This window comes from Ipomoea nil, unplaced genomic scaffold, assembly GCF_001879475.1.
Source record: "Ipomoea nil cultivar Tokyo-kokei standard unplaced genomic scaffold, Asagao_1.1 scaffold1043, whole genome shotgun sequence".
NCBI classification, from domain to species: domain Eukaryota; kingdom Viridiplantae; phylum Streptophyta; class Magnoliopsida; order Solanales; family Convolvulaceae; genus Ipomoea; species Ipomoea nil.
Genome location: NW_017617471.1, coordinates 8,995,760 through 9,004,412, shown reverse-complemented (window position 1 = coordinate 9,004,412; position 8,653 = coordinate 8,995,760). Strand labels below are relative to the sequence as shown.

The 8,653-nt window shown below is 34.0% G+C and overlaps 1 long non-coding RNA gene across 1 annotated transcript; it reads right to left on the bottom strand.

Moving 5' to 3' along the window:
* Window positions 1–4,666: 4,666 nt before the first annotated feature.
* LOC109182278 lies at window positions 4,667–6,123 on the bottom strand. Its single transcript, XR_002054357.1, has 3 exons — window positions 5,867–6,123; window positions 5,174–5,267; window positions 4,667–4,948 (listed from the first exon to the last, which is right to left on the bottom strand). It is a non-coding gene; the product is annotated as an uncharacterized LOC109182278 (long non-coding RNA).
* Between the last annotated feature and the right edge of the window lie 2,530 nt (window positions 6,124–8,653).

Sequence of the window (8,653 nt, the reverse complement as noted above, 5' to 3'; positions counted from 1 at the left end):
GTCGTCCTTCGTCCACCCATCGTAGGGTTTATAAATAACATTCCACGTACATAACATATACTTTCAAGCTTATAAATATGCCTCTTTGCATTTTCTTTCCCATCATCAAATTCTTTCATCAGTTCGATCAGACTTCAATTCATATCACCTACCTCTGATTTATCTATTATTGTTGTTCCTTAACCAACAGACATTAAGAACTAAACACACATCCAATGAGACATTATCAGCCTAGTCTTGTTTTAGGTTTTGTTTCTGTACTTATTATTCTACTATGCATCAAACCTTATGAAGCATGCAGATCAGTTCCTGCTGACAACAATGAAAAAGAAAAGTGGGTGACAAACAATCATCTTTTTCTACCATCTCTTCAATGGAAACCGGTAACCCCTCCCAAGTCCAACGCGGCCGATCTGAGTGACAAGAACTTTGCAGCGACTGCGATGGAGAAACATGTTTTGTTACCATCTCTGTGGAGACCCGTGAGCCCTCCCAAGTCCAACCCCGGCACCAACGCGGCTCTTGCCGGAGCAAATTTGCAGCTCCCAGAGAGGAGTCATCAACTCATCTTTTGCTTCCTTCTCTGCAATGGCGGCCGGTAACCTCTCCGTCAACCAACCCCGGCCACAACGGGGCAAGCACGGTGAGTGAGCAGAATTTTGCGGCTGGAAAAATGACCACTTTTCGACCATCATCTCCTTCCTCAAAACACCATAGCCACCAGCTTCCAGAGGTGTCTCACAAGGCTGCAAGTTAATGTTGGGGAAGAATAATCTCACATTTGACGTTCCAATACTAATGCCTCGTTCATTCATTTTCCTTTTTTTTTTTTTTTTTTTTTTTTGTTGAAAATCAATTAATATAATTAATCAGCTTCTTAAGTCTTAATAACAAGTACGTAGTCTGTGACTGCATGGACAACTGTATAAGACCAACATAGTGGACTGAATAATATTAATGAAATTAATTTTGGGAGTAATGTTAAATTCAAGGTGTATCGGTTACAATTAATGAAGTATGTATCAAACGAGAATGTGTACAATTTTTGGATATGAGAATTCCTCTAATTCTCTACTAGAAGTATTAGAAGTATGCCGAATTGGGGTTGTTATACAGTGGATCAACCATGGTCCATAATGCTACGTGAACAATGGTTGTCAAATGAAACTGTAGTAGAATTAAAATGATACTTTAGTGTTGCTAAAATGAAACTAACCTTATATTCATTCTTTTGAATAATTGATCAACGAGAGGAGAGCAAAATACAGATAATCTTAATCTCAATTTTAATATATGCCATGTATATGTATGCATGTGTTTTTCGGCATTAACACATGGGAATTGGAGACCTGGGTGAAGACATGAAGCATGTATATACCAAGCACCTTTTGACACCCTCACCGGCTGGGGGTGGTAGTAAGAGGTAGGAAGGGGTAGTAAAGAAAGTGGGTGAGAAGTTGGAGACGTAGGTGAAGACATGAGGCATGCATGGACACCTGGAGGATGAATAAAGAAGACTAGCCGATATCGTACACTTGTCAACAATCCGGAAGGCCCTCAGCATTATATAACTATATAAGGCACCCTTCCCTCCTTGAAGAGGGATCATTTGAGCACGACAAACACTCTGATTTAGTGATCGATCTCTAGTCTATGCTCTCAACACAGTCACCTAAATTTGATTCTTATCGGTAGCATAGTTAACTATAGCTCATACTTTGCACCGCCATTCTGGCCCTGTATTTTGGACATAACGTCCCGAACAATAATACTACTATTTTCCTACCCCGTTCTGTACCTATATACCCGATTTATGGTTGACCCAGTCCCAATAAAACCTTCAAAATTTATAACTTATATTCTCCTCAAGTTAATTCCTTAAAGTGGAGGCATAATGCAAGCTTATTGGCCATATGTTTGTACCTGGAGTGCTTAATTCAGTGTTTAAATTGACACTTCTATCAATATTGAGCTTCCATTGAATTTGAATGTAAATATATAGTAACTTAACACATGTACAAATGTAGCAAAGAAAGTAAAGCGTGAAAGTGGAAAAATAGTGAAAATGAAATTGCAGAGATCGAGTTCTTTTGTACGAATGTTGACCAGCCATAATTGTGATTATAATAAATGTCAAAAACTCAATTGGTCAAAAAATTGAGTTTATTGAAACTCTTCTAACAGCTAAATTAACATCAGAACCAAGAATGAATTACACTTGTGACAGGGATACTATTATGATGTTAATGGAAGTCCTTTACTGAGATCTCAATTGTGAAACCAAATGACCTTATAAGATAGATTTACAGAGATTTTGAGCACACAAGTAACTATGAAGTAGCAAAATATGATGCATAAAAATGCTCTAACTTAGCATAAACTCCAGAAAATAAAACGTCAAAATGAAGTATAGTGTGTAAATTCCTAGGAAAAAACCTATCCATAGGTACTTACATAAATCATTATATGCTAATACTTTAGAACTGCATAGGACGGACTATTTGGCATCATTCAAAGACACCCTTTTAGGTATAATGTTTGGCACAAAATGTTTCATATCTAATCAACCCCACCAAGCATTATACCAAACACTGCAAAAAACATTAGAATTTGTGAGTTAGTGTTGATCAGACACAAGACTTTGTATCTTGTAAATGCAACAGGGACAGATACATTTATTTACTCAATGCATTTTCTCCGTAAACAACTTGATGCAATATAACACCACGTAAACCTCTATAAAACAATACATACCGGGGTTCATCAAGAATAATAATGGCCCCATTGATATCCATGAACAGTGCTGCAAAGTACGAACATCCTGAAAAACAAAATGCAGACTATTGGTAAAAAAAATTTAAGTACCAAACTATAAAAGAAGAAAGAGTACCTCCTTTCAGGAATAAGCTTTGACCTTATGAGCATTTTTGTCAGGAAACAAAGATACCTGTGTACTCATGTTTTCATCTATAGGAGAATAGTAAAGTAGCAATACATATATGGATAAGTATAACTGACTCACTTGAACTCACAGCAACCAGTTTCTTTATGCTTTAGTAACAACTTGTTGGGATTTTCAACCATACATGTAAGCAAACAAAAGAGAACCAAAAAAACTTATAAAAAGAAAAAAAAAAAAAAAAAAAAAAAGGGCTTTTGCCATTACAAATGTCAACATTTTCATTGATTCAGTTGATCTGCCAAGGTTGTTCAAAGTGCACCACAATATTCACTTTGTCCATCGTAAGCTTTCTCAATCTTTCTAAAAATATTTTTCTTAGGATGTATGTAAACCCCTCCCAATTTGGGGTTACAAACTTTGGGACATCCCTAGGCTTTGGTCCGAATGGAGTCTTGATAAGGTCTTCCAATACCAAAGCATAACCTTCGATTCTCATTGAAATCATAAGGTCTGAGACTATACGCATTCATTGAATTGCAACACATCGAGCTCCAGTTGTCAAATATCCATTCAAAGTCACCTCATTGACCATTATCTCAGTTAAAACCCCAATGTCCTCCTTTAGAAAAAGGAATCCATTGACTCCATATTTAACCTGGCTCAAAAATCAAAATCAAAATCATGAAAAAATTTTCTTTCTTTTGAATCACAAATTAAATTAAAAAAAGACACTTACATATTCATTAATAATTGACAGGTCTGGAGCTACTATAGGTTTCTCAAAACGCATTGCTTTTAGTAGAGTGTACGGGAAAGACGGCTCTTCGTGGAATGATGCATATATGACAACATTACTCAATCTCAAAATATTCTCCAACATACAAGTGGAGTAGTGATGCATGTTGGTTCAAGTGGAGATGACGAGATATGCATCACCACTCCACTTGTATGTTGGAGAATATTTTGAGATTGAGTAATGTTGTCATATATGCATCATTCCACGAAGAGCCGTCTTTCCCGTACACTCTACTAAAAGCAATGCGTTTTGAGAAACCTATAGTAGCTCCAGACCTTTCAATTATCAAGGAATATGTAAGTGTCTTTTTTAATTTAATTTGTTATTCAAAAGAAACAAAAAAGTTCATGATTTTGATTTTGATTTTTGAGCCAGGTTAAACATGGAGTCAATGGATTCCTTTTTCCAAAAGAGGACATTAAAGTTTTAACTGAGATAATGGTCCATGAGGTGGTTTTGAATGGATATTTGACAATCTAAGCTGAATGTGTTGCAATTCAAGGAATGCATATAACCTCAAAACTTATGATTTCATGAGTATCGCAGACTATACTTTGATTTTGAAAGACTTTATCAAGAGTCAAGACTAGGGGTGTAAACAAATTAAATAAAAAAAATTTCATTCGTGATTCGAATTCGAATATGTTGATTCAAATTCGAATATTTCGAATACGAATCCGAATACTTTTTTCGATTCGAATATTTTTCGAATACGAATATAAATTAGAGTCCATTCGATTCGAATAGTATTCGAATAAATTGGTCGAATCAAATACGAATCAAATTTGAGATTCAAATATTAAACGAATACGAATACGATTATATTTGAATATATAGTCAAATTCGAATCGAATAGTGAGATATTTGACTCGATTCGATTCGTTTACACCCCTAATCAAGACTCCAGCTGGACCAACAAAGCCTAAGAATGTCCCTATGTTTGTAGGGGAAAAGCCAAATTGGGAGGGGTTTTTCCTAGAAAAACAGGAAAAACACTTTTTTTTAAGAAAGATTGAGAAAACTTATACAAAGTGATGTTAAAACAAAACTTCCAAAGCCTCTGATTGACCAAATGGGAAAGAGTGTTGACAAAATAGGGATGCAAAGCCTATGACGGATCCTAGCCAATAACAAGATGGATCCTATCTTTTAAAAGAATTGATAATAGCTAGCTAGTATTCTAGTTGTTTCTTACTTACCAATTCAGTATATCCATAGCTTCAAATGAATTCAGAAACACAGCATCGTACCTGCAAACATACAGCAAACACACAAGTAAACCATTAAAACATATATATAAATCAATTAGATGTAATATATATATCAAGCAGCTAGCGCAGATTTTTTCTCAAGTAGTCAGTCTAAAATTAAAATCACAGAAGAATGATGAATGTTTTTCATTTCTGCAATGGTAATTATGGTATGGTGCTGAATCCCGAAAGAAAAAAAAAATAAAACTCAAATTAAAGACATACTTTAGCCAATCTACATAGGTTTCTATAATTCTGACAGAAAAACCATAGTGTCTCTCCATACACAATGCATAGGACCATCTTCAAGTGTGAGCACCTAGAAAGAATATTAGATTAGAGATAAAAAAAAAAAAATGTTAAGTGTATATTTCACACACTTGGAAAGGTAAAACTAATGTAGTGTATATTTCACACACTTGCTGTACAAAAGAACTACTGCCTATGTATACACAGAGACACAGAAATGCTAGCACAGAATTCAAATAAAGAAAAATTCTAGGCTAGGAGAGGAGCTCTATCGGCATCCCCATTCCTCTTCTAACACAATATAATGTTAAGACCAATACCAATCAATATCCTCGATTTCATACAGATAGATAGATAGTTAGAAGGAAATGAAGTTGAGTTTTATAAAGAAACATGAATGTGGTAGTTTGGGTGATAAACACCACTGCATATTAAAAAAAAAAAAAAAAAAAAAAAACACCACTGCATATTCTTCAATCAATAATTTCTCTAGTACTACTTTACTCTAAATACATCTACAGCCTAAATAAAAACAAGATCTACAATAAGTTGATACAGATAACAAATTTAGATCTATCTATCCACACATATACATCCATAAATCCAACCAGAGATACCAACAACACAGCTAAATACATATAGAAATCTTCAGCTTTAGTAAAGACTTACCCTGGAACGAGGATAACTTGCAAGGCCTCTGGAAGACCTTCATGAGGGTAAGAGTACGTATTGACATCTCAAGAGGAAGATGAGGATTAAGCCCAGTAGCGGCGAAGCTTTCTACGTGGAATTTAAGTCTGTTTCCTTTGTGGTTTAATCGGGCACAGCGAGTGGAGTGGTTTTGTAGTAAGCAGCTGGGGCAAATTAAAAATGGGTGTTGAAAGAAAGTGGAAACTGGTGAAACTCCTTTCCCTCACACCAACCAATATGAGGGACAGGATGGAGTTTCGGGAAAGCCGGCAGAGGAGCCGAGGAGGGCTTTAATCCAGCAGGCTTCAATAAGCCTGGTAGCGTGCAGGAGGCACCAACATTTAATGGAAAGCAAAAGGATCAAAGAAAAATACTTGGTCTACTCCCATTTTAAACTTCCAACTTGTACTCCCTCTCACATGCTCTTGTTATAGACATTTTTCTGTGGATCCACATGATAAAAATAACCAATTCTGCTTTGCCACCTCAGGGAGTATAAATGAGGGAGTAGAATTTTGGAAATCTATATAATAGAACTCGCTTATTAATGCTGCGTCAGAGTCGGATTCCCCCCATTTTTCTTACTACTAATTGTCTCCAACTATTATTAATTTAACAAAGGGAAAATGACACTTTTTCCCCTATGTTACATACTTATAGCATTTTTTTCCTTTGAATTATTAATATAAACACATTATTCTACTCAATTATTTTAAAAGTGACAGTTTTCCCTCTGATATATTAAATTGACATTTCTACGATTAAAATAAACATTTTATTTATTTTTCTTCTCCAACAAATTATTCTTCCAAAAGGCTGAACCCCAACCCCTAAGGGCCTTCTCCAACAAATTATTGCGTATACGTAGAGATGACCACGATTCGATTCGAATTGAACCGGACACTATAGCAATCAAATTAAAAGTTTCCGATTATGATTCAGATCCAGAACCCAATATTTGGATTTCAGTTATTTAAATTATGAATCGAAAAAATTGGATCCTGAACCGTGAACCTGCGGTTCCGGATCCAGTTCGCGGTTTTGAACCGTCTTTATTTTAAAATTTTATTTTTATTATTTTAAAATAGTCTAAATTCAACAATAAATGAATTTTATTTTTTCCAGTTCGGAATATGAACCGGCCGTCCTGATTCGCGATTTTAATAAACTCTTAATATCGGGTTTCAATTATAAATTGTCATTAAAATATTTCGGTTTGGTTGTTATAGTGTCTGTTTGGTTAGAACCAAATTGTTGTCATAATTTGTTGGAGAAGAAAAATAAATGAAATATTTATTTTAAGGGTAAATATGTCCATTTAATATTTCAGAGGGAAAAAAGGCCACTTAAATAATTCAGGGGGGAAAAGTGCTATAAGTATATAACTCAGGGAGGGAAAATGTCATTTTCCCTTTAACAAATTTACCAATTAGCAAAGAAAGTAATGTGTGTGAAAACAGAAAAACATACTTTAGTTCTTGAACTCAGAATTAGTTTTATTAAACATGTAAGTGTTACTATACAATGTAATATTTAATATTTTTAAAAGTTTAATTATGCTATTATTATGTTAATTTTAAAGTTTATTGTTACTTGTATTATTATTTGAATTTGAATTTTAAATAACTACTTTAATTATATAACGCACATATTTAAATAAAACTTGTAAATAAAATAACAGGCAATATTTGTCGAAAATCTCTAACAAAAACTTATTCATTTGAAAAAGATTATTTATGTAAGAACTATATTTATTTTATATCTAATTTCTCCTCTTTATATATGTGGAGTCAAATTAATTATAATTGAGGTTTAAATGAATATATACACAAATTATATTAAATATAAAACGTTACCAAAAAATTTGAACACAATAAACTTTTTTCCATACTTCATTATGCTTTAATATATATAGAGATAGGGTTAGAGCTATAATAATAAAGTATAATTTATAAAATATAAATACACATAATAACTTAAAAAAAAATATGTATAAATACATCTACCCACATAATTAATGTATTCATACTTGCTAATCTTGTTTCTATCAAAATGCATTCACACTTTGGAGGGAAAATTTGTTGACTAGATTCTGCTTTTTATTATATATATATATATATATATATATATATATATATATATATATATATATATATATATATATATATATAAAGAATAAAGAATTAAAGATAAATATATATAAAGATATAAAGATGGATCGTCTACTATAGAGCAAAGGAAGAGGCAATCGTTATACCCTGCACCACGGTGCGCCTCCCAAAACGATGTCATTTTGAGAGGCGCGGTAGGGAGTTGACGTGATTATGTGTATTTATTTATACAATTATGTGTAATTTTTATTATGTACATTTTTTTTATACAATTATGTACATCCGAATTAGGAAATTTTTGTGTATTATGTTAAGAGAGGGGCGGCCATTAATGGTGTCTACTACGGACCCCTCTCGAGTTAGCCCACAATAAATTCCACAGAACTGTTACGTGTGACTTAGTGGAACTATCGTCTTGGCCATTCGTCCAGTAAGGTGTTACATCTGGTGTTGCAACACTGCAATGTTCTCATATCTTTATCCGATTGGGGCGGGTGCAACACTGCTGGTCACTCGACTACGACGTACTTGGTGTATCTAGGCGATCCGATAACCTTATTTCTTGGAAATCCTCATGGCAAAAGTCTTTTTCTCGCTCATCAAAAGAAGCTGAGTACCGAGCCTTGGCTAATGCAGCAGCAGAGGTCTTCTGAAT